The sequence below is a fragment of the Macaca thibetana genome, chromosome 8 (genome assembly GCF_024542745.1).
Source record: "Macaca thibetana thibetana isolate TM-01 chromosome 8, ASM2454274v1, whole genome shotgun sequence".
Lineage (NCBI taxonomy): Eukaryota > Metazoa > Chordata > Mammalia > Primates > Cercopithecidae > Macaca > Macaca thibetana.
The window spans coordinates 89,416,041-89,443,518 of NC_065585.1; the positions used below are offsets into that span (position 1 = coordinate 89,416,041).

Below are 27,478 nucleotides of genomic sequence, written 5' to 3' on the forward strand. Positions count from 1 at the left end.
AATGCTCATCATCACTGGCCATCAGAGAAATGCAAATCAAAACCACAATGAGATACCATCTCACACCAGTTAGAATGGCGATCATTAAAAAGTCAGGAAACAACAGGTATTGGAGATGATGTGGAGAAATAGGAACACTTTTACACTGTTGGTGGGATTGTAAACTAGTTCAACCATTATGGAAAACAGTATGGCGATTCCTCAAGGATCTAGAACTTGATGTACCATATGACCCAGCCATCCCATTACTGGGTATATACCCAAAGGATTATAAATTATGCTGCTATAAAGACACATGCACACGTATGTTTATTGCAGCACTATTCACAATAGCAAAGACTTGGAATCAACCCAAATGTCCATCAGTGACAGATTGGATTAAGAAAATGTGGCACATATACACCATGGAATACTATGCAGCCATCAAAAAGGATGAGTTTGTGTCCTTTGTAGGGACATGGATGCAGCTGGAAACCATCATTCTTAGCAAACTATCACAAGAACAGAAAACCAAACACCGCATGTTCTCACTCATAGGTGGGAACTGAACAATGAGATCACCTGGACTCGGGAAGGGGAACATCACACACCGGGGCCTATCATGGGGAGGGGGGAGGGGGGAGGGATTGCATTGGGAGTTATACCTGATGTAAATGACGAGTTGATGGGTGCAGCACACCAACATGGCACAAGTACACATATGTAACAAACCTGCACGTTATGCACATGTACCCTACAACTTAAAGTATAATAATAATAAAAAAATTAAAAAAATATATTTATTTTTCCCATTCATCTCTTAACTTTAGGAATTTCCCACTTCCCATGATAGACCTTGAGTCCCTCCTCTTGCATCTCCCTACTCACATCCATTCCATGATATTCATGTCCCTGACAACTGATCATTTTGTAGAATGATACTCAACTTTATGTAATGGGTATGTGCCCCTACTTGATATACTACTTAAGTTCGGAGATCCAATCAGCTGACATTAAAAAAAATTAGAGAAGTGGGAAAAAGTAGAAGATTTGTTTAAAGACACAGCCAGTAGTACAGTCCTTACAAACCATTGTAAGATCTTGGGCTTCTACTCTGAGGGAGATGTGTTGTGAGCAGCAATGTGATATGATCTGAGCTGGATTTTAACTGGATCAATCTGACTGCTGTATTTAAAAGAGCCTGAGGGTTTGGGGCAGGAAAGTGAGAGATTTCAGTGACTTAGGAGTAGTGTTTGAATTAGTGGCAGAGGGTAGGGTTCTAGGTTTTTTTCTGAGGGTATAACCAACAGACCTCCCTCATGGATCAGATGTAGATTGTGAGTGAAAAAGAGTTGAGGTGGATGCAATAAACATATATCTACATATTCTTTGACAATCCTCCCTCAGAAGGTAGAGACTAATTCCCCTCCCCTTTAGTGTGGGTGGGACTCGTGACTTGCTTCTAATGAATGGAATGTGGCAGGAGGGACAGGCTCAGGGTGTGGTCACATCATAGGACACATCACCATGTCCCTTGACTAGGACATAAAAGGCACTGTGTTTTCCTTATTGGGCTCTCTCTCTCTTAATCACTTGTCCTGGAGAATGCCAGCTGCCATTTCACAAGGACACTCAAGTAGCCCCATGGAGAGGCCCATGTGGTGGGCAACTGAGGCCTCTTGCCAACTGCCGCATGGAACCCAGGCTTTTTGTCAGTAGCCATATGAGTTGGGCCATCTTGGAAGGGTTTCCTCCAACCCCAGTCAAGCCTTCAGCTGACTGTAGCCCCAGATGATGTTATTTCACCCACATCATGGGAGATTTTGAGGCAGAATCACCCAACTAAGCTGCTCCTGAATTTCAGACCCATGGAAATTGTGAGAAAAATCAATATTTGTTGTTTAGAAACAAACTAATCAATCATTAAAATTTAATAAAATAACATTTACAAATATTAATGAGAGTTCACATTATATAATCTAGTAAATATATTGATATAATTTCTGTGCTTTTTCACATAAGAAATAGGAATATATTACCTACGAAGAAACCTAACACCTTGGCCATCATCCCATCATAAATCAAGCCTCTGTGTCTCTCTTTATTATTAGAAAAACAAATGATAAATAGGTTTCTAGGCACAGTACCAAAGAGGAGAAGAGAAGGCATGTTGCACCCATGAGTCAATTATATTAGACTTCTGTGGTCTATCCTTCAACGAGTATTCATGGCAGAGCTGGGAGGATGGAGGGATCACATCACAGAATCACAATTTGGTTATCTAGTTTAAAAACTTACCAAAGGGCAATTGCTTCCTTTGTCCACTTTCTCTTTCCTGGTAATGTCCCAGTAGCATCATTGTGAAATGAGCTGGCCTCACATCAGACCCGAGGAAAATAGCTGTGAGTTATTCACAGGCTTCCAGGACAGCATCTGATGAAACTACAATTTTCTTTATTCTGAATAGAGAAATATATGTGCATTTGGATGTGCAAAAATAAATACTTCGTTAATTATAATTTTATTGGAGTTTATTTCTCAAGAAGAAGATTCTGAAATGCTTTTTCAGCTTGAGTAAAAGATCAGTGGCATTCTCCTCCACCAAAATAGCCCTGGCTGTCAGAATGGTGGTTTCTATTCGAGTGCTCATTTGCTGCATAATTTTAATCAAAGTCACTGCTGACATTTGGCTACCACTTTACAGTTTATAAATCACTTTCACACAAACTAAGGAATTTGTCATCTACATCACAGTCTTGTGAGGGAAGTGTTAATGTACAAAGTTGACAGACAGGATCCTGAGTTTCAGAGAAGTCTGGAATTGCCCTGGGCCACAGAGCAGCTGGCGACAGAGGGGGTATTTAAAATTGGGCCTTTTCAGTCTATGTCCACTATTCCATAGCTACTTCTTCAAATCATCCAGCTGTCATGAAAAAATAAAGCACTTAGCACCATGCCAGGCATATAACAATAACACAATAAATTATTACAGTCATGCATCACTTAACGATGATGATATGTTCTGAGAATTGCATCATTAGGCGATTTCATCATTATGTGAACATCATAGCGTATACTTATGCAAAACTAGATAGTAGAGCTACTACACACCTAGGCTCTATGGTATGGCCTATTGCTCCTGGGCTACACACCTGTATGGCATGTGACTATACTCAATACTGTAGGGAATTGTAACACCATGGTAAGTATTTGTGTATCTGAATATGTCTCAATATAAGAAAGGTACAGTAAAAATATGATATAAAAGATTAAAAAATAGTATGCCTGTATATTATACATTCCTATTACCATTACAATGGTAATTTTACAATGAATGCAACTTGAAGGACTAGAAGCTGCTCTGGGAGAGGCCATGAGTGAGTAGTGAGTGAATGTGAAAGCCTAGACCATTACTGTACAGTTTCGTATAACTGGCAGAGCAGTAGCTTTGTTTATACCAGTGTCACTCAATATAGTTTGGATATTCATTCCCTCCAAATCTCGTGTCAAAATTTGATCCCCAATGTTGGAGGTAGGACAAGAGGAAGGTGGCTGGGTCATAGGGGCAGATCCCTCATGAATGGCTTGGTGCCGTCCCCAGAGTAATGAACGAGTTCTTGCTCTATTGGTTCACAGGAGAACTGGTTGATTCAAGGAGTGTGGCATCCGTCTTCTCTCTATCTATTGTTCCATCTAGCACCATGTGATGCCTGCTCCCCTTTTCCACTTCGACCATGGTTTAAAACTTGCTGAGATGATCATCAGAAGCAGATGCTGGCAACCATACTTCTTATATAGCCTGCAGTTCATGAGCCAAATAAACCTCTTTTCTTCATACATCACCCAGTCTCAGGTATTCCTTTACAGCAACACAAAATGGACTAAGATACACCACGAACACATGAATTATGCATTGTGCGATGGCCATGATGTCACAAGGCAATAGGAATTTTTGGCTCCATTATAATCTATGGGACCACTGTTGTATATGTGGTCCATAGTCCAATGAGATTCCATTTTGCAGTACATGACTGTATTATCATAAAAGGAACCAGGATAATACCCTGCTCTATGGAAGAACTATGGCTAGAGTTCTTTCCCTCGAGTGAGTTTTGTACCAGGATCTCTCTGTCCCATCTCATCAGAACACCCACTTGACTGCCTAATTACTTCACAGAGCTGACATGAGGGTTACTTCGTTGCTTCCACTGGCCAAGCTCCGGCAGGAAGCACATAAGCCAAGGAAGATGTTAGGTGAGTCCTACAGTTACTTTGCCAATTTTCATTGGGAATAATGCAGGTTTAGCCAAGAAACATCAATTCAGAATTGTTAATATACAGTCTGAGAGCTGTGCTTGGTGTTTGGGGACGTAAAGTTGTGAAGCAGTCTTTCCTGGTATACGGGGGAAAAATCATACTAAGGATTTCATTTGGGGATTTTTTTTTGACAGAACATGTCAAGACCCCAGAATATAAACAGCGAGATAAATTACTTAAAGCATTTCAATGAAAAGACACTTCCCTCAGGGTTCCCCAGCACTCTCAAATCTGGAATGAGTTACAACAAGAAGTTTTCTCCATGCAGTCTGTGTTTTCCTCCTTTCTTACAGGTTAATGAACTTGACATTGACTGTGAGGTCATAGGTCAATGTGAGTGGCATGCATGTTTCCACATTTTTCATCTGAAATCAGTATTTTTTTCTCATTTAAGTTTAACTGTAGGGATTTCCCATTTCCCATTTTGACCTTGAGTCCCTCCTCTCCCTTCTCCTTATGCACATGAATTCCTTCAGGATAAGATACATGAGGTGTGCGGTGCTGATCAACCAATAATTTTGCAGAACAACAGAATCAACCTCTCTTAAAGGTATGTGTGACTATTTGATGAACTACTTAATTGTGGCAACCCAACTCAGTTGAGGTCAGAGGGTCATTATTTAAGGTGCACCAGTATCATTATGAAATATCACTAGCAATTTAAAAAAAAGTATGAATAATTAATATTAAAATTATCTCAGAAAAGTCAATGCCCAGCTCTTACAGAGGGAAAGACTAAAACCCAAGGAAGTTCTCTGATTTTTTTCTGGGGACAAATAAAGATGTTACTTTTCCATTAGTGTCTATTGTCATTTGAAACCTGAACCACTGTGAAAGACCTGTCTTTTTTCCCAGAGGCAAGTCAGAAGGTGGTAGAACTAGTTCTTTGTATAGTACATTTTAACAAAACTGTTAGTTCAGATACAGAATAAAATCTTCTTTGAGCAACCTAGAACTGTTCATTGGAAGATTTAATTTTGTTGTTCAACAGCAAGTGGATGGATTTTTAGGATAAAATTTTAGAGTCTTCATAACTATATATATTACAGTATTTTAATATATAGAATGGGTATTTAGTCTTGTTTTCTCAACTCTTATTTATTTCAATAAGGCCATTGATACCTCATATTATCATTAAATGGCCTCTGAATAATTTATGTTTTCACATCTAAAATCAAGTACTTTTTAAAAATCCAAATATCCTATTAGTTCAAAATGATTTTAACTCCTTAAGGATTATAAATGGTTAAGCCAAAGTAAAGAGTGGGTATACTTATCCATCCACTCATTGAAAACAATTAGAAAGAATCAAGCAAACTGTAGGCTTAAGCTGTGCTTCTTTTTCATATGGTCTCATCGTCATGGAAAGATGAAGGGGATAGATGCACACAGGACTAGAGGGCTGAAGGAAGCACCTTTCCTAGTCTTGTAATAATGTAATTATTTACAAGCTGATTGACAGCAGGGTGTTTACTACTAAACTTTTGTGTTTAAGTAACAGGACAACTCGAGTTAACCTAGTTTACCTAGTGGGTCTTCCCATTTGCACATTTACTGAATCTTGACAGCATTCTCAGTTGCAGATCCGATGGCTCAGTGGGCGCCTAACAAACAAACTCCCTTTTGAGCCAATGGAAAGAGAAACAATGGCTCTGACAAACATAAAAACAATTTGGCTCATTCTTACTCAGGCTTGCAACACAACATTTGGTCAGGGAAATTGGAACGCTTTTCTGTGCTCTCCTGACACAGACCTTCATAAAATGGCTTCATTTTAATTTGAAAAGTGGGCAATCTTTTAGTATCAGATAGCTTGCATTTGAATGAAACACAAACACATTACAAGGCCAAAGGGAGATTATTTGGTCATCATTAATGATGTTGTTACCTTGAGAAATTTGGTGTATCTCTTCGAAAACAATGTAGAAAGCTTTGTCAACCCTTATTCATCTCAGCCTCACATGATTATAGGTTTACATTTGAGAGAAGAGCAAATGTATGGCTTTATTCGGCAAAAAAGCACAGCTGCTCACATCTATTGCACTCATACCTAGTCATTTCTCTGCTGGTCTCTAAGAGATAAGTCTTTCTGGGAACAACACTCTAAGACATGGCCCCATTCTGGACGAAATGAGCACAACTTCATGATGAAGACTGCGTGCCCTGGCTGACGGGTTGAGGGGAACAGCTGTCCCCAGAGCGCCACACTGGCTCACTCTATGAGCATTTGAAGAGGCGGTCCACACAGAAAGTAAAGCCTCTTGATTCAGAGGAAGCTTTCAAACCAGCAACACATGACAGTTGAGTTGAAACTATATTTGATCTACTAAACTATATAATTTGCTACCCTTTTACACTTCTGATGTATAACAAAATAGAAGAGAGGATCACAGGTTCACCTTAACAACAGCTGGCAATTTAAAAAGTGAGTAAAGAGCACATCAGAGTTGGAGCAATGCAAGTGCCCTCTGCCAAGCCGAGAGCGGAGCCACTGAAAATGCTCCCACCTCAGCATCATTTGGGAATTTACAGATACGCTGTGGGTGGAGAATCATGGTGTAGAGTCAGTGTACCTTACAGCACCGTAGACGTTGGAAAGAGAAGCTGGACCTGGGCCCCACAGTTCACAAACACACTCACAGTTAACACTTTTCAAGCTTCAGGAAGACACTTCCCAACCTACATCACTGGTCACCAGCGATGGGATCTCCTGTCTGTGATCTCCAGACAGGAGATTACAGCCAAATGCCTTGCAGTTTTGTGATACTTTGTTGTCAGAGTTGAAGTTCTTTGATGTACAGTGATGATATAAGCAGTGGAATCACTTAGGTAAGAGAAAAGAAAAATGAATTCATCTTCATGGACACAATAGGTTCTCAAATAATAATTATTTCCCAAAAGCTACTGAATGTCTGGGTGGTAGGATCTTGGCTCACTGCAACCTCCATCTCCTGGATTTGAATGATTCTTGTGCCCCAGCTTCCCGAGAAGCTGAGATTACAGGTGTGCATCACCATGCCTGGCTAATTTTTTTTTGATTTTCAGTAGAGACAGGGTTTCACCATGTTGGCCAGGCTGGTCTTGAACTCCTGGACTCAAGTGATGCACCCACCTCAGCCTCCCAAAGTGCTGGGATTATAGGCATAAGCCATTGTGCCTGGCTTGATGTATGCTTTATTTTATTACTTAGCAGGTGCTGCTGATCCATAGGCTAATGCATAGGACTCCTGCATTAATAATTAAGTCTAGTCACAATTGATATTTTGCTCATTTTCAGACCTATATAAGCAATAATGATAAATATTGACATATTTTTTGATTTTGACATTTTGAAGGTATATTTATCAAAGTACGAGAACAAACACAATAGAAGATATTTCATTTAGCAATTTGTAAGATTCATTTTTGACTTTTAAGTGTTTAGACATGGCACATGGGCCTCCCTCTGTAGTCTTATTCCACAACCCAGAAGTGTTTGAGGAGATATGTGTAAGTACAGGTTGAGTACCCCTCAGTCAAAAATCCGGAATTCAAAATGCTCCAACATCTGAGTTTTTCAGCATCGACACACCTAGAAAGTAGAAAATTCCACACCTGACCTAATATGGTGGGTTGCAGTCAAAACTTTATTTCATACACAAAATTATTAAAAATATTATATAAAATTAACTTCAGGCTATGTGTATAAGGTGTATATAAAGCAGAAATGAATTTCATGCTTAGACTTGAGTCCCATCCCCAAGATATCTCATTATGTTTATGGAAATATCCCAAAATCTGAAAAAATTCAAAAATGGAAACTACTTTTGGTCCCAAGCATTTTAGATAAAAGATACTCAACTCGTATATGAATATACTTATAAAATAGCTCTGCCTGTTATCAAACAGTATACCAGTGAATATGCTATTGTATTCCATTTATTATTTATTCAGCACCTTTGTTTGTAGCACCTTAGCATCATGGATTTATAAATGATGGATGGTGAACACATCATGACAGCTGAGAGATGCACATAATTGAACAGGATCTCATGTCCATAGTTCATATTGACCTCAGTGGAAGAAGCCTACAGTGCTCTTAAGGGCAGGAGCTGGTACATAAATCCTGGGAAGCAGTCATTCTGCCACGCATTGTTCAATGATCTAACTTGGCTTTTAATTGTCTTCTCCTAAGTGCTGTCAGACTCAGCTCTACACAAACACAGCTGAGGAAACCCAGTCCTTGTAGGTTTAATCCCTCCAATAGTTCCACATAAACAAATATTCCATGGCACAACCACAATTTGCATGGCTTTACCTAAAATAGAATTTATCTTTTCATTTGTCTGACTGGATTTATTTTGTTCTTTCTCTTTCCACTTCAGATGTTGATGCCTCTCTGGAATTTGCAAAAAAAATGAAATTGTCCTTCTTTTTAATTATTGCAAAATAGAATAATAGTCGATGATTTGTTTCTGTCTTGACATTTCAAAAACAGTAATTAATGTGTCCAATATTTACTGAAATAGTATAAATCAAATTTCTCTGTAATCACTTATTTAGAAAACAGTAAGAAAAATTGTTGTCTGTTTCATAGCAGGATTCTCAGAAATTGTGGGTTCTAAGGAATGATAGGAAATACAAATTACTTCAGATTTTACCCTTGCATCTCTATCTACAAATTAATGTGAAGAGTTGCATTGTGGTTTCCTAGCATTCAAGCTACCTTCTCAAAAATGTAGAGATGGAGGAGTGATTATTAATTTCTTCACAAAGTTCTCATTCCTTCAGTGGTTATGAGTTGTATTGCTATTGTTGTATTGATGGTGACTACTTGAGCAAAGGGAGTTAGAAAGGCATTCAAATTTCTTGTGCATTTGTCAGATCATTGGAATAATTTTGTCCAAAATCCGCTGTTTCGGAGGGAGTAGTTTATTGCTGAGGAGCTTTGTTTCTCTGGGTAAAAGTCCCTTCGACTTTCTACTGTTCATCACCAAACCGATGTCTTTAAATGAACGAGTCATCGAGGGTGTTGTGTTAAATACAATCTAAGAGACCCAGGAAAAGAATGACATTTTAAATGCTGTGTGAAGTGTAGTTCTATTACCAGGGATGCACTGTGTATAATGATTTCAGTCTCTCTAGTAAGAAGAAATTGTTTTTACTAATTTATCAGGAGCCTTAAAAATCACACTATTTGAAGCACTGTTAAGAAAAATTTGGAAGAGTTAATAGGTAAACAAGGCATCAAAATGTTAACATGAATAACCTTTAGCATCACAACAGGGTGGAGAAGAAAAGCAGTTCTATTTGGAGATGTTAGCAAGGCTGGCCCAGGTAGGACAGTCCCGGCCCATGATCCTCTAGTGAGGACGAGGCGTTCTGAGGGGAATCTGACAAAGGAAAACCTTTTATTTAGGAACAACCCTTATTCCGGGTGACTTGGACTAATTAGTATAAGTTAGATAAATGTGGTAAGAACTTTATAAACTGGTGGACCCTTTGGAAATTTTTTCTTGGTTGAGTAAATTGTTCAAGAAGAAATTAATGAGGAATATAGGCAATATCTTCTTGAAATAACAAAAAGTATTTTATGGCAAAATATCAATGTTGCAGATCTAGATTCTGCACTGGAGGATGTATTTATCCTTAGGATGATCCAGTTATGAAGAAAGATCATGGGGTTGAACATCACTGAGACCCTTCCCTGATATTCTCTAGCTTATCAGGTTTGGGTGTACCAAACCAACGATGCTATTTATCCTGTTCAGCCAAAAATGAATATATTTATTACACAATATCTTGGAGGAGTCAAAGATATCCATGTGATTTAATTTTTTCCCTATGTAACTGAAAAGCAAATTTCATTTTTGTATTCCCTTTTGTTTCACCTATATTTGCTAAATTATTCCATATATCTATTACTATAAAATACATTCACACTTGTTTCTGTAACAATAGGACGTAAGATAGACTTAAAAGAATATTATATTTTTAATCACATGCTTTAAAAACTATTATTAGATATTTTGCTCCTGTTAATTATGTATTAAAATAGAAATTTGAAATGATGAATATTTTACTTTTGAAATTGAAATATTTTCTTTAGAACAAAAATACCATATCTACTTTCTAAATATTTTGTACAGATGTTTCATTTTTTAGGAACAATTTTCCCCAAAATATATAAACTTCTTATTAAATGTAAAATAAGATTTTCAAATTCCAGTTTCCTAATACTTTACTAGGAAATAAGATGTAATCCCAGATTAGTTTCAATACAGGAGTCCTGTTTTCCACCCAAGCACATGGTAAATGAGCCTGCTTGACTGCAGTTGGCACTGTCATGGACTGAACTGTTGCCTACCAGCCCCACTTCCCCATGTTCAAGTTCTAACCAACAGTACCTGAGAATGTCACTGTATTTGGAGACAGGAACTCGAAAGAGGTGATTAAGTTAAAATAAAGACCCCAGTATGAATGGAGGAGTCCTTAGAAAAAGAAGAAATTTGGCCAGGCATGGTGGCTGCCTGTAATCCCGGTACTTTGAAAGGACAAGGCAGGCAGATCACTTGAGGCCAGGAGTTTGAGACCAGCCTAGTCAACATGGTGAGACCCCGTTTCTACTGAAAATACAAAAATTAGTTGGGTGTGGTGGCACAAGCCTGTAGTCCCAGTTACTCAGGAGCCTGGGGCAGGAGAATCGCTTGAAACCGGGTGGCGGAGGCTGCCGTAAACTGAGATCATGCCACTGCACTCCAGCCTGGGTGACAGAGTGAGACTTAGTCTCAAAAAAAAAAAAAAAAGGGGGGTGGGAGTGGGTGGAAATTTAGACACACAGAGATATTCAACAAATGTGCACACACAGAGATGCCCACATAAGGATACAGGGAGAAGGTCGCTGCCTGCAAGCTAAGGAGAGAGGCCTCAAGAGAAACCAATCTTGCTGGCCCCTTGATCTTGGGCTTTGGCCTGCAGAACTGTGAGAAAATAAATTTCCATTGTTTAAGACTCCTCCCTTGTGGTATTTGTTATGGCAGCCCTAGTAAGTAATATAGCACTAGTCATATATTATTAGTGATAGAGACACTGACATTATTTGGTTTTTCACATTTCTGGATTCTTGATTTTGGTAATCATCTTTATCTTGCTTCAGGTCCTGAACTTGCTCAATGCCCTGATTTCAGTTTGCTGAAGATCTTATGCATGAAGACAGTGAATGAAATGACTGTGGACAAATAAGCCTCATTCCTGTATTCTTCGATTTAAAAGCAAAAATTCAGAATCAGAAGGCTTCATATCTACTCTCTCCTTTTAGCCCCACTAGACAGCAGTGTAACCACCCAAGGGGTTCACCTTGCCCGCTGCCTAGACAGAACTGATTCATCAAGACAGGTGAATTGCAATAGAGAAAGAGTAATTCACACAGAGCCAGCTGTGTGGGAGACCGGAGTTTTACTATTACTCAAATCAGTCTCCCAGAGCATTTGGGGAGCAGAATTTTTAAGGATAACTTGGTGAGTGGGGGGAAGCCAGTGAGCCAGGAGTTCTGATTGGTCAGGGACGAAATCATAGGGAGTGGAAGCTGTGTTCTTGTACTCAGTCAGTTCCAGGGTGGGGCCACAAGACTGGATGAACCAGTTTATTGATCTGAGTGGTGCCAGCTGATCCATCAAGTTCAGGGTCTGCAAAATATCTCAAGCACTGGTCTTAGGAGCAGTTTAAGGAGGGTCAAAATCTTGTACACTCCAGCTACATGACTCCTAAACCATAATTTCTAATCTTGTGGCTAATGTTAGTCTTACAAAGGCAATCTAGTCCCCAGGCAAGAAGGAGGTCTGCTTTGGGAAACAGCTCTTACCATCTTTGTTTAAACCATAAACTAAGTTTCTCCCAAAGTTAGTTCAACCTATGCCTAGGAATGAACAAGGACAGCTTGGAGGTTAGAAACAAGATGGAGTTGGTTAAGTTAGATCTCTTCCACTGTGTCAGTCATAATTTTGCAAAGGCAGTTTCAGCAGTGACTCGTGACAAATCTAACAAGAGCACTTTTAGTCCGTGAGGGTGCAGCAACGCACACACATACACACACACACACACGCGCAGCCCTCTTTTCCCCAAACTACATTATCTCCATTCTATGCTCTTCCTATTTTACTAGAGGGAAAAATGAAGCTAACAGATCTTGTAATATTTTCTACCATTGAATGGAATTACATCACCACATCACACCCTTAGAGACAGGCTGAGGCATTCTAGACACTTTTGTTGAAAATTCAGTTAATTGCTCCAAAGTAGGCAGTGGTGTTTATCAGAGAAGTTTATACCCAATAGTTGAAATATCTCCAGACATGAATAATTTATTAGAGGAAAGTAAGTCATTCTACAACTAATTAAAATTTACTCTAAAACATAATTCTTAGAATTCTTTAAAGGATAGAATAGATTAATTAACTATTTGCCATAATGGTAGCTAAACAGAGATGTCATTGGTAGCAAATGTTAAGGGTCTGAGAATGTTTATGTAGAAAGTCACGCTTGCTGTGTATGCTGATTTAGCACACTTTGGGGTTAGTTACTCTGCGAGAGAGGCATGTAGGCACTGAACATGCAGGCACCGAAGACATTCGGTCAGAGATCTCCAAGGCAGATCTGGGGGCAGGCTGGCAGACAGGCGCTAAACAGAAATATGTTATGAAGTGCTGAGGCCATGTCAAAGAGGTTCTAAGCCTGCATCCTGAGGAGCAGTTTTAGACTGAAAACTGGGGACTGCCATTTGCTCTGTGACAAATGGAGGGCCCACCCATTCAATTGGACACCTTCCTTTTGCCATGGCTGTTTTTATGGGGCTATCTCATGACACAGTAGCTTTACCCAGCAACATCTTTAAGGTGCTGCTCACGCCATTCTAAATTTTACTCCCTATCCAATTGCTTGTTAATATTGAGTTACCAGCTCACTCTGGATTTTATTTTTTAATAAAGATCAAAAGCCTTCCATTGTGTTCTTGCTCTGATAGCAATGGAGCTTGATCTATGCCTCTATGAAGAAGCCCTAGCCACTTCAGTAGTTGCTTGTCACGCATAGAATCACTTCTTATTCTTTGTTCTTTTAACAATTGTACCTGTTAGGATCAAACTCTCCCTAAACACTTGTGTACCCAACTCTCCACCATCCACTGCCACCACCTCATTTATGTATAAAGCAGAAAATTCTTCATTCACATCATTGTCTTGAGAGACTGAAGATACAAATGGACAAGGTTAGACCATGTAAAAAACAGAATTTTGACCCATGACCTGTAGCATCTTGCCCAGGAAACTGTCCCTTTATATACAATAAGCAACCCAGGAAGCCAGCCTGCTATAAGTGACGCAGGGGGCCAGATTGCTCTCTAGGGACAGTCCAGGAAGCTAAACAAAAACTGCTGAAACAATCAGCCCCAAATGGCCAGGAATTGATTAATAACTGACAGTGTCCCTGAGTTTTGCTCACAGTTCCAACTTAAGACCAACCAGAGAAAGCCAAATACACACCCCAACCACTCACACAGGATGTCCTGCTTCTAGTTAGCTGCCTCCAGCTGCCCCTGGCCATCAGTCGCCATCAGGGCACACCTGGAGCCATGTGTTTCTCCACTATAAAGCTTTCCAGCCCTCTGCCTGCAGTAAGTGAGTCTCTGCCAAACCCAGAGGATGGTGACTGACTCCCTTGCTACAGCAGGTTCTGCATACTCTTTGCTTCTTTTTTATTTGGTTGGTCTTCCTTTATTTCCAGTTTTTTACTTCTCTGCCTTCTCTCTTAATTACTACTTTTTGAAATCCTCGAAACAAAAACAAGCAGTTAAAGATATGTGCACTTAACCTTGCCTTCCATGATTTTATTTCCCCTAGGGCCAAATTTATTTAGTAATAGCCACTCTGCTTTCTGCCTTTCTCATTCTTTTAGCTTACCATTACTTAATGATTCACTTTAACGTATTGTGTTCTGTTGAACTATAAAGGAAGTCACGGAGAGGAAAAGAGATTTCACACGTTGAAAGAGGACCTTCAGACTTTCTAGGTGGGAGGTGAGAAAGAAGAGTTAGAAGGCAAACATAATTGTAATATTTTGAAGCCAAATGATAGGGAAGATGGTCATGCTTTTAAAAGTAAAAGGGGAAGCCTGGAGGAAGGGCCTTGTAGCAGAAGATGCCAACTGTTCACCAACATGCATGTTCTTCATTCTTCTTGAGCACAAACAGAGCCCATGCTCAGCCTCCCTAGCTCTTAGATATGGTCAGAGGTTGATGCTCTGGCCAATGGAAATGAATTGAAGTACTGTAGGTCACTCTTAACCAGAGCCCTGCAGGCAGGGGTCTTAAGGCTGAGCATGGGTTCTATTTTATATGCCTTTCACCCCCCTGTCCTGGCTGAGATAGCCATGGGCAGTGTGACCTGAAAGTCATGTGTGGAAGAAGAAATGAATGACTGCAAAGAGCTATCACCAAAATGGAGCACCTCTGCTACCTGTGAGGATACGTTTTCATACTCTTCAGCACTGAATGATTTGGCAGCTTCTTGTTAAAGCAGTTTAGCTTACATTATCCAATGTAGGTATGTTTGGGACATGCATTCTCAGAGGAGTAGAATCAAACTCCAACAGTATTACATAAGTATCTGTAATGTTCCAAACGTTATGTGATACCCCAGAAATATAAGCCTGTTAACCCATGGTGCGCTTTGTGAGATGTTCACAATGGGAATCACCAGATAGACAACAACACGAGGTGATCAGCACTCCAGAGCTGGGCCTGACACACCGAGGCCGTGCGTGAAGGAAACTCCTAACCCTTCCTGGGAGAGTGGGGAGGATGCCAAGACTGGAAGCATTTGAGATGCCACTTGAAGGATGACTAGGAGGTCACCAGTGGCCAAGACCTCAGCAGAGGTAAATGTGGGAGGGGGGGACAATGATAAAGGGGACGACAGTGAGTCATAGCAGTGCCAGGCACAGAGCAAGGACATGCAGAGAAGCAAGGTGGACTTCAGAGGTGATTCACTCCAACATGTATCTGATGCACAAACTCCCTGTACCACCCCCTAGGCATGTGGCATCCATCCTTCTAAAGGAATAACCAGAGTGCAGGGAGCACACCCCACAAGAAGGGTTCCATCCTCTGCAGAATACACCTAAATGGCCCGTGACGTAGTGAGGATGCTTAATTCGCATTTGGCCTATTGTTAAATAACATGTAAAGATTCTGACAGCAATGCCAATGACTCCAAAATAACACTTCCAAAAGCATGACACGGTTGCATCACCAACTTTCCATAGTTAACGTCTTCCCTGATCTCTTCTGAACTTATTTACTGGCATTTCTATAACTGAGGTTTCCAGCTTTACTAACTTGCCAACTTATATAGGGTCCCTCAGTGCCATTATTAGCATGAAAAAAGATACAAATCTCCACAATGGACAGAGCATACAGGTTCCCTATTCCAGGATTCCTTTGAGGTTTTGTCAACTCAGTCTGTACTTTTGGGCAGCGGAATTGATTCTTAAAGACTAATCGTAGATCTAATCGGTGCTACCTTTATAAGGAAGGCCAGTTTCTCAACACTTGGCTCTGAGCTGTTATTTACCATGACATAGTGTGTGCATGACCACTCTTTATAATCCCTCCTCCCTTCATTCTTTCTCCACTCACTAAAATATGCAGTCTTCTGGGAGAGGAGCGTTCACATACCTTCAACAACTCTGATAATACCACATGAATATAAATGTACATTTTTATCATGGAAGCAAAAATTGAAGTCTTTCTAAACCATATTAACAATTTCAGATTAAACAATTTATAAAATGTGGTATGGATTTATTGATCCTACACCAATTATTTAAAAAACAAAGTATTGTTTCTTTCTTGCAACATATGCAATGGTATCAACTCTTTTATTCCACAAACTAACTACTCAAAACACAGGTTAGAAACAAAAAAAAAAAAAAGAGAGAGAGAGAAAGAGAGACCACAAAATAAACAAATGACTAAAAACCCTAACAGACAAAATACACAAGTTTATTTTTAAAAAATGTATTACATTGTTTAAAGCAAATTCATCTGGGCTTTATTCAGAGATAATTTACTCTTATCTTACATAAAATTCTAACTATTTTTGTTTCTGTCAATCCCACTGTGCACTATGCACAGTAGGAGCTGTAGCCCCCAAACCACCAAGTTAAAACAAAACATCTGAGGTACTCCAGGAGTGGCCTAAGTCATTAAGGAAAGATTTCCAGAATTCTGTTTAAGGTGGAACTTTTGCACACACTCTAGCACAAGTTCATCCAAAATGATTAAAGCATGTAGAAGTCTACTTAGAACATACAGATGTAGGGGCTTTGAATATTTCTTCAGTTACCTGGAAATTCATTTATGTAGAACCACTGCTTATCTGACAAAGCTAGATAAACGCTCTCCACCTCCATCTCCTCATCTAATAAAATAGGAATAGAAATATGGCACTTACAGGGATCTTGTGGGGTTTAAGCAATTTAATACCAGTAAAAACAATTCACTCAAGGCTAGGTTCATTGTAAGTGCCCAACAAACGTTGATGCTGTTGCTATTAGTATTATTAATTGTCTTCCTAACCATCTTTTCTGAAGGGAAGGAACATATACTAAAATTCTTTTTATTACCTATGTTACTTAGAATAAGGTCTTGCTTTTGGTAGATATGTAGTAAATATCTGCTGAATTTTGAAAACCTAATTATGTAATGCAGCAGTTTTACCTACCATGTATTAAAGTACACAGGCTAGCACAATTAGCAGTATCAACATCAGTTGCAAGCTGTCCTTCCTCTATGGTGCTAAATCTCTTCAACATTTTACCTTGAGACTAACATTGCTATCATTATACCAATTTACTGTTAAGATAGAAATAAATTCTGTTTAAAATTATTACCTTGTAAAGTTCTCATCTGCTAGATTGCAATTAAAATGCTGAAAATATAGCAAACTTCCCTTTCTTAAAATGAAAATGAATGACTCTAATTCAAGGAGAATCTTGTTACTCTCTCCTTTCATTTTAATCTTGTGAAGATAGAGCATAATGTACTCATGATGGCAAAATCAATAGACTTGGGTGCTGTTCCGACAACGTCTTTTCATAATTATATATTATCCATTAGTTGGTATAATGAACATCCAATATAGGACAGAGCCCAACTGTATGGCTTTTTCTCCTCAATTAATCGCTTAATCTTTCATTTCCATACATCCTCTTTTATCCCTTAGCCAGAACTTGTTTTTCTAAATTAACACCATTTAAAACAGAAATAGGGTTGGCTCAGTTTATGCATCTCTACAAACTATTCAGCAGGTCAGCAAACATCTTATGAGATTTCTATTCTTCCTACAGAACACTTCTACTGTCTAAGAAATAATTGGACGTGAGGTGCAGGATGGAAGAGGCTCTTAGATGAGTCTATCCTTAAGTTCAGAGAGTAATCAGAGGATCTTCTATCAAATTATAAATCTTTTGTCAATTGTAAAATTATTATAGTCATTATTAAAATAATGCAACTTCATTGCAAAAATGAAAAAAAAAAAAGATAATAGGAATAAAACGCTAAACCCACCAAACTATCACAACCCTTGTTAACATGTTGGTTACAATTTAATGCCTGAAATCTCTTCCTTATGCTGTATTTAATTTTACTGGTGGATTGCAAGGCATACAACTCTATTAATAAGTCCCTTTGCTTTGGGAATTGTTTGTTTCAGCAGCTAGGTGTGCATTAAGCCAACTAAGACCTGTTCTGTGGCCTTGAGACAGTCATTTAAGCTTTCCAGGTCTCACTTCCTCACCTGTAAAGTGATGATAATAACACCACACTTACTCCACAGCGTTGCTGGAAAAAGCAGTTTACATTATATGCAGACATTCTTTACAGTCTCAACAGTGTCACATAAATGTTACTTAATATACTGAAATTTAGTTTTTTGTAACACTAGATGGTCACCAGATGCCTACCATGTAGTAACTCATAGGTTTTCGTTCTCTAGTTTGGATATTCCCTGTTATATTTCACTTTTGTCTAAGACTCCGAACTAGCTCTATTGATTTTCTGCTATCTCCCCTTCACCTCCCACACCTAGTTGATATCCTCACCATCCTCATGCTCTGGTTATATTAAAACTTCCAAAATGTTTCCTGCACCAACCCCATCAAAATTCTCCATCTTTCTTGTTCTAGTAATTATTAAAATATTACCTGATCTTTGATCTTGTCATTGCATAATGGGAAGAGAGGTTGCGAATTCATTTTGACCATCATTAGGGGACACAAGTCCAGTAATGCCTCTCGGCCACTACCACCACATAACATGCACTCTATCCCACAGGCATGCGATGCTAATGATATTTATATAGGAATGCGCTTTTCATCTCTGCTTTCTATCTGGTTTGAATTAGATAAACTCAGAGGAGGGGGCCATGTCTCTTTAAGAGGATCAGATCCACCCAGGACACTGAGGGTGAGGAATAGAGGGCTTTCTGGTTCTTGCCCCAGGAGAGAATCTCAGCTTCCCTCCTAATTCTTTAACAGCAAAACACAGCCATGCCATCCAGAAAAATCACAAAACCTCTCATTTCTGATCTCATACTTGAACGGAGTGCTTCTCCCTCCCTCTCCATGTACATCTTGTATTCCATTCTGGTTGCAACTGACTAGTCTTTAACTTTTTCAAGGGTGTATTGAGTTTCTATCTTCTTTCGAAAGGGCTGAATGCCTCTCCTTCTCTGTGTGCTGTCATTAGCAAATGTCATGGGCACTCTTTCTGCTCTATTACTCTATTCGCAGATTAAATCTGTGTCCATCGTGACTGTGGACTTTTAAGTCAAGCCCCTACGGTGCCATGCAATGCACTAAAACAGAGGCGGCTAGAGGATGCAGCCATGGAAACACAGGGGTTGTTCCATAACCCTAGAAAGCCCCACTGTACTGCACTCACATCACTCCTTGTCAGCTTTGCCTCATACCTGGTCCCGTGTTGCCCCATCAGACTGAATCATCAGACTTGTAAGTTTCCATTTCTTTTCTTGAGATAGGATCTCACTCTGTCACTGAGGCTGGAGTGCAGTGATGCAATCATAGCTCACTGCAAACTTAATCTCCCAGGCTCAAGCAATCCTTCCACCTCAAGCCCTCAAGTAGTTGGGACTACACGCCTATATTTAAGAATTTTTAAATTTTTTACTATTTATTTATTTATTTATTTTTGAGACGGAGTCTCACTCCAGCCAGGCTGGAGTGCAGTGGCACGATCTCAGCTCACTGCAACCTCTGCCTCCCAGGTTCAAGCGATTCTCCTGCCTCAGCCTCCCAAGTAGCTGGGACTACAGGTGCATGCCGCCACACCCAGCTAATTTTTGTATTTTTTTTTTTTTAGTAGAGACACGGTTTCACCATGTTGACCAGGAGAGTCTAGATCTCTTGACCTCATAATCCACCCGCCTCAACCTCCCAAAGTGCTGGGATTACAGGAATGAGCCATTGCGCCCAACCAGAAATTTTTATAGAGACAGGGTCTTGCTATGTTGCCCAGGCTCATGCAGTCCTCCTGCCTTGGCCTCCCAAATTGCTGGGATTACAGGAATGAGCCACCATGCCTAGCCCCCTCCCTTTCTTACTCTTAGCTTGAACATGGTTTTTACACCCTAATTATCTTCCCTCCTTCTGTCTCTGAGAAACTCACCCCATCTGCCAAATCCAGCTCTGGCCTTCAGGATCCCACTGCTGAGGGACCAGCTTTGGGATGGGTATGTTTTCAGGCCAGCCTTGGAGCCGCATGGGGATTTTAACCTTTTGGAATAATTCATAGTTGCCTTCAGCTGGCATGAAGTCAAAACTGACTCAGCCCTGAAACAGGCATATGTCAAATGCACATTTTGAAGAAGTTGTAGACATATATTTCTTAGTTTTTATTTCCTGACCAGTTGGAAAACACTCTGCAGAGAGGACACTGCTAGTGGTCCTGATGATGGTGCATCTTCACCAGGAATGGGATTCTGGAATAAAATCTATCTGCTGGTACTGATACCCTACTAGCTTCAATAGCTTCTGCTTGACAGGATAAGGGTGGAAGATGGCTGGCAGAAAAATACACAAGCAGACGTCTTAAGATGATTGCGAACACAGTGGTCAAAAGAAATGCTTCAAAGTCATAATTTAAGATGATGCATATGATCTGTGGAAACCTGGCTGTAGCAGATAGAACTACCTGGCCTCTAGCAGCTAGAAGAGACTTTTTTGATTTGGAATTTGGAAAGACTGGGATTCTTACCATATATCCCCAGGTCTTAAAAACAATCTGTATTCAGAAGCAAATAGAAAGCATGTGTGTTATATACAGGAATATATCTTCTGTCTATATTTTGTGTAGACAGAAACAAATCATATTAAAAGGAATGATGTAAAATGACCATATCGATGCGTTGCAATTCTCAATTCAGGATTGCCTTCTATTCTGCATGCTAATTAATTGCTTTGCTTGAGGGTTTCTGCCTTAAGGACAACTTGCAAACCATGAAAGTATCTTCCCTTTACATAATTTCTTAGTGAGAATTACAAACCTTATGGAAATTCATAGTTTCACATACTAAGGTACTAAATGTGGCTGAGACATTGCCTTTACCAGTTGATCTGGAGAACAGCCAGCTAAACACAGTTGTGAATAATCATACTGATTGTTCTAGTAACCCTACAGATGTTAGCCAGGAGCAGTTTGTTCATCCATTTGCTTACATCAAATATTTCCTAAGGACTTCTATGTTCCAGGTACTGTTCTAGGCACTAGTAGATACAACACTGAACAAAACGGGCAAAATTTCTGTTCTCATGGAGCGTGTATTATGGAAAAGAAAGAAAAACAATAAACCAATAAACATAAAATCTGCCACATACTGATAAAGGCAAAGGAGAAATAGAAAGCAGGGTGACAGGAGGCAAGGATAACTAAGGATGCTGCTTTAGACCCAAGTGGATTGAGGAAGGAGCTGGGATGACATGCAGGGGAAGAGCCTCCAGCTAGTGAGAACAGCAGGTGCCAAGGCCCTGAGTCCAGACCATGCCTGGCATATTCCAGTAATGGAATGAGGCCAGGGTAGCAGCAATAAGATGAGCAAGGGAGATCTGGAGACATTATGTAGTGTTTTGGAGCACCATGCCTCAGCCATAGGTCCTGTTCTGGATGGTGAAGAAATGTGCCTTTACAAACAACTCAAGCTCCCTTGGACTTCAATACACTTGCAGTGACCATTTTCCTAATTTCATTCAAGAAAATGAGAGGTGGCCCTATAAGGTCTTCAATGCATTTCTGCAACCCTGAGTGTGGCTTGATGTCTGCAGTTACTCAGATGTTAGTTTCAGCAAGTGCTGTGTTTTAGTCTGCATTCAAAAAGACATCAATTCCCAAGTGTGGATCCTATGTTAAATGACTCAACAAATTACCCAGGTATTGTTTGTAAGGTGAAAGAAAGAAATTCATAGCTCAAAATTGCATGTATAGCACAATATGTTGGAATACAGTAAGGACTAGAAAGAGAATATTTGTAAACTGCTTTGCCATCCTTGGGGGAAAAGGTGCACTATAAATAGCATTACAGTGATTACTTCAAATATGCATTATTTACATTTGCATGCTATTTCAGCTTCAAAATCTTAATGCTCTAATTTTGTGTTTATTTCTGCCTTTATCCCTAGAAGAACATACCTACTTACCGGATCTGGCTGACCCTAAGGAAAAGTGCAGGGAAGAGAACAAGAAAAATGGCATCAGATCACACAAAGAAGACAACATGGGGTGCGCTTACGACCTCGCCTCATGGGCCATGACCAGGGCACAGAGCACAGCCCTTGGCACCACCTTGTGATGGCAACAATGGCCACGGTGGTGTCATACGTTCTCCTTAGAGTGGAACACTAATGCTCCCCACATGGGGTGGTGACACTCTGTGTGCCATTGAAAGGTTTAAAACAGGAAAGTAACATAAATCATTTCCAGTTTTAAGAGTTTTAAGGAAATCACTCCTAGGTTATGATGGACTAAAGGGGAAAGACTGAAGGCAGGGAGCCCAGTGGAGAGAGGCGGCTGAGCTGAACCGAGGCAGAAAGAGCAGGGTGGTCAGAGGGACAGAGAACAAGCTGCAGGACTCAGAGGCCAATGCTGTGCAGGGCATGTGGGGAAGCGAGAGACCTGGGAAGGTATCTCCCTGCCTTCAGGGTTTCTACTCTTGTAGGAAAAGATTTCACTTGCACTATGCTCTTGCTCCGTGGACCACAGTGATCCACAATCCTTTGGTGAATCCATCTAGCCTATGGGATGCCTCCAGCCCATGACAGTTTCTTGATCCCACATCCTCATTGGCACGGACTTTGAAATCTAAAAGTGGGCTTCTAATGCCAGGTCTACCGCTGTCATAGTCAGCTTGGGTTGCAATAATAAAGTGCCACAGGGTGTGTAGCTTAGACAAGAGACATTTACCTCTCTCATCTTTGGAAGCTGGGAAGCAAGGTCCTGGCAGACTTGATTCCTGGTGAGGCCTCCCTTGCTGGCTTACAGACAGCTGTCTTCTCACTGCATCCCTACATGGCCTTTCCTCAGTGCATGTGAGAGAAAGCTCTGATCTTTCCGTTGTCTTCTTTAAGGACACTAATCCCATCACTGGGGCTCTACCCTCCTGCCCTTAACTAAACCTCATCACTTCCAAAAGGCTCCCACCTCCTAATTCCATCACACTGGGGGTACGCCTTCAACATGTGAATTTTTTCAGTGACACAAATATTCAGTTCATAATAACCACTTATCAGATATTTTGTCTTAAGCAAATATTCAGATCTTTCTGAGCCTGTTTCCTCTAAGTTTAACGGGAAAATCATATCTCCCTCACACATTTGTTACATGGATTAATTCTGGCAATTTATGTAAATAACTAGTTCAGAGAAGGTACTTTTTAAAACTTATCTAAGGCAGTTTTCAGAAGATATCTGGGAAAAGTTCGTCTCGACCTTATTCATTGAAATTTCTCAACTTAATGATCTCATGACCTCTCATTTTATTAAGACTAATATCCCTCTCTCCTCCAGGATATGGATAAAGATACTGCTTACAGTCTGCAAAAAGATACTTTATATGAAAATACTTTAAAAGAAAAAAAGCCAAATCTTCCCTTTTCTTTCTTAGGCAAGAACTTAATATCACCTTCTGATATTCCAGAAGTGACACTTTGATCTATTAATGACCAGACTATTTTAAAAATCCTCAAATTTCCATGCCCCATGGAGAGTTCACGTGATATTTACAGAAGGAAATCTGCTCAGCTGCCTGTTTCCAAATCCCTATTAGTTTCAAACCAATTTCATTTTCAAAGAAAGCTTGAAGCTTTATTTTGCATATTTTGCATGAGCCTAGAGAGCAAATTCAAAAGACTGCCAAAGGCCACCTTCCATCAATTTTGAAAATCCTGACGGTTTTGTTTCCATTGCTCTTCAGAAAATGATGGGTCGGCTTGGGTGCAAAGGAATTCAAAATGAAAGATCTTTGAGCTAAACCTTGTTGGATCAATGCTTACACCCGAGAAAAGAAAATAATATTTTTAAATATCATAGAATAAACTAAGATCTGAAAGTGTTTCTGATGTTAGAAAACATATTTTAAGTTATCTTGAGTCACAGAATGTTAGAGCTAGTTAGATCTATATATGGCTAGGTCTAGAATATTAGGTCTTTGAAGAATTTGGGGGTATCTTGTCTGACCCATTTCTTTTCCAGAAGAGGAAGCTTAGTTCTGGAAAGGTTCAATGCTTTCCCAAGGTCACGTGATAAGTAAGTGCCAGCATTAGAACCCAGGCACCCTGATTCCTAGTCTACTAATTTTTCTTCTGTGTCTCTTCTTTCCTCTCCTTTTCTTCCCTTTAATAAAATATGGTTCCCCTAACATCTCACCTTCCCAGGTAGTGATATAGGAGTTAAGAAGAAATTATTTAGACAGATTGTGAAGGTAAGGAAGTCCTTGATAAGGTTTTTCTTTTAATGAAAAGCAGCCCCCAAACCATTTTCTTTTCTAACAAGGGGCAGCCTGTAAAAATCAAGCTGCAGACATAGACAAGCTAGAAGCTTGCACAGGTGAATGCCAGGCAGTTGTCCCAATAGGAAAAGGCTACCTGGGACTAGGCATGTTCAAAATGGTGTCTCCATCTTCCCTTTTCCTTGCCAACCACGTGTGCAGTCTGGAGCAGACTACATGGCACCAGTCAGGCAAAGATTTCATTTGCATAATAAGATTAGGGTGGGGCGGGCAGCTTCCCTATGCACTATGTAAATATGACACCTGCTCCAACCAATCTTTGGGCCCTATGTAAATCAGACACCGCCCCTCAAGCCTGTCTATAAAACCCTGTGTACTCCGCCATCAGCTGGAAGACCCACTTGCAGGCCCCTCTCTTTCACAGGAGAGTGAGCTATTCTCTTTTTTTATTTTTCTTTTGCCTATTAAACCTGTGCTCCAAACCTCACTCCATGTGTGTCCATGTCCTTGATTTCCTTGGCATGAGGCAATGAACCTCGGGTATTTATACCAGACAACAGTACTGCTTCAGTAGGGTGGTAGAAATACTAAATAGCCTTTCCCATACCTTTCATAGAAATAAATTCAATACCTCTAGGGCAAACAGATCCGTTTTGTTTATTTACTTGTTTAATTGAGGTCACAATAGGTGATGGAAAAGAAATGAAACACCATGAGGAATTTTAGAAGCAAGTTATAAAAAAGGGGAGGTAGTTCAACTAGCTGGAGAATTTTGGTTCTCTCAGAGAGTCAGGTTAAAAAGTGAACAGGTGTAGGGGAAAGAATAGGGATTCATTTGTCCATATATTCTGCAAGTATTCTTTAAGTGCCCACTGTGCCTGGTTCTGCTTTAAGTGTTGATGATACAGCCAGTGAAAAAATCCAAAATGCAAGCCCTCATGAGGTACAAGTAGTAGGGGAGATAGATAGCAAGTGAGAGAGAGGAGTAATTGCAGAGAATCCTGGATGGTGATAAGTGCTAAGGTGAACACAGAAAGAAGGGAAGAGCCACAGGAAGTTTTATACACAAGGGGTGTGGAGGGGCAGTGGGTGGGTGGGTGGGTGAATGTGTGGTGTGGAAATTTTAGATAGGATGGCTAGGGCAGGTCTCAGTGAATTTGAATAAAGGCCAGAAGGGAATTAGATTCATTAAGTTTAATTAGAATTTCCTATTTCTAAATGTAATGCAGTCTGTTAGAATTCAGGACTATTAATTAGCAGAAGCCTTTCGGTTCTCCACTGAAAAGTGCCATAAAATGACCAGAGAGGTAGATCAATAGGGCTAATAATTTACATCATTATAGTGAGAGAACCTTGGGAGAGATGAATCACTTCCCTCTGCTCCAGGAATGTGCTTCACCCTCACGTACATCAAGTGAGGGTCCCCATGCACTCCAGCGCCTCAGAGCTGTGGAGTGTGGGCTCTGGAGTCAGATACAACCAAGGGCAAACCCCAACCTCACCACTTCTTCAATCGCTGTAACCTTGGGCACTCTTCCGTCATTCTCCACACCTCAGCAACTCATCCATCATAGGGTAGGAGAACGAAATCAACTCATATCGCACTAGTAGCTACCATTCCTATCATGTTTGTTAATGCCAGATGTTAAGCCCTTTACATGCATTATCTAATTTAATATTCATGATCAAACTAGGTAATTTCACCACCATTTCACAAACATGGAAGCCAAGGGTTACAATGGCTAAATTCTCAAGAACCTGAACCCAAAATCATGGATATGAAGCTGCGAGGCCCACCCCAGGTGCACCCCTGTGCAGTGGATGCAGGTGCTATGGTCTGCAGTGCAGCAGTGCTTGGCCAGTATGAAGTTCACCTTCTCTGACCTCATGCACTGTGTTGTAGAACATGGTGGCTTAAGGAGTCCCAGGCGTTTTCCCTGCAGGCAGGGACATGAATGCCTGAGCTTCCCCTGCCTTGAGCCTGTCTTTCTTCTGTGTCCTGAAATTCAGTCTCCTTGTGATAAGGACATTCAAGCCACTATCCATCCAAAAGAAGGAGTATTCTTAAATCTGAGAAGATCCTAAAACCAATCTTGGTTTTACCCAGCTATTCCCACTGCCCGGTGGCTGCACATTCTCTTTTCAGGGCCAAAGGTCCTGAGCTTTTGAGTTTGGGGCTTGCAGGGGACAGCAAGGAAGTGAGAGCAATGCTAGAGGCCTATGCCCCATGGAAGTGCAGATTTATCCTTAAATAAGAATAACAATACAAATGATCATTAGCAAGCTATTAAATGATGATGCTTTAATTAAAAAATAATCAAATCTGTTTAAATAGTAATAACGATTGCTCAGTATGGAGTGTTGACCCATTACCAGACATCAGGCTAAGTGCTTTGCCGAAATTGTTCCCATTTCACCGGACAGCTCTGTGAGGTAGCAATGATGTCATCCCCGCTTTAGATTTCTCATAACTGTAGGAAGGCAGGGAGGGTCTCCAGGGATTATAGGAATTTAATCGACTTGAGCAGTCGGCCTGTTTTACAGCCTCCTGCCCTGCAGTGGTTTTGGAACCAGCTTCTGACAGACCCCAGAAACTTATAGATGAACCCAAGTGAACGTTCCTCATTACCTTGCAAAAGCCTCCCTGTGATCCATGTGCTGGCCTAATCACTCACTGAGTCTGCACAACTGGGCTCCTCCTCAACACGTGAGGATGCACCTAATCCCCTCTTCCCTCCCCATCACTCTGTGAAACTCGCCTGTCACTTTCCCTCAGGGAGACACTGCTTTGGAGGATAAAGCTAGTGTCCTCCTTCCTGTGCCAAGTAATAAAACTACTTAGCAAAACCTGCATTCTCATGGAGAGTTGTTTGTTGCTCACTAGTCAAACGAACCCTGTTTTTTTCAGTAACATAACTGAGACACAGCTGTTAGGTGAGGTGCCTAGGGTCACCAGCTCAGGATCCAGCACTGGGGCTGGAATCCAGTCCAGAGCCCATGGTCTGAGCCATTTCACTGGCTGTTTCATCGTGTGTGGCTCCTGCTGAGTGCCCACTGGGGGCAGAAAGAAGCCAACAGAAAGGCCACCTCAGAAGAGAGAACAGAATTTGTGTATGAAGAAAACAAATACGACCT

General features: G+C 40.4%; 3 protein-coding genes and 1 long non-coding RNA gene across 7 annotated transcripts in view; 1 reads left to right on the forward strand and 3 right to left on the reverse strand.

Moving 5' to 3' along the window:
• Positions 1 to 14,677, reverse strand: part of TGS1 (trimethylguanosine synthase 1) — a 553,145-nt gene extending 538,468 nt beyond the window's left edge. The window contains exon 1 of the mRNA XM_050802344.1: positions 14,674 to 14,677. The gene's annotated coding sequence lies outside the window, so the exon portion shown is untranslated. The remainder of the gene's footprint in view (positions 1 to 14,673) is intronic.
• CHCHD7 (coiled-coil-helix-coiled-coil-helix domain containing 7) overlaps positions 1 to 27,478 on the reverse strand; it is a 1,019,570-nt gene that overhangs the window by 938,415 nt on the left and 53,677 nt on the right. The window lies entirely within an intron of this gene.
• XKR4 (XK related 4) overlaps positions 1 to 27,478 on the reverse strand; it is a 429,208-nt gene that overhangs the window by 249,746 nt on the left and 151,984 nt on the right. The gene's annotated exons all lie outside the window — the stretch shown is intronic.
• LOC126961739 (uncharacterized) lies at positions 4,037 to 11,631 on the forward strand. The gene is made up of 3 exons (XR_007728408.1): positions 4,037 to 4,233; positions 4,773 to 4,846; positions 11,432 to 11,631. It is a non-coding gene; the product is annotated as an uncharacterized LOC126961739 (long non-coding RNA).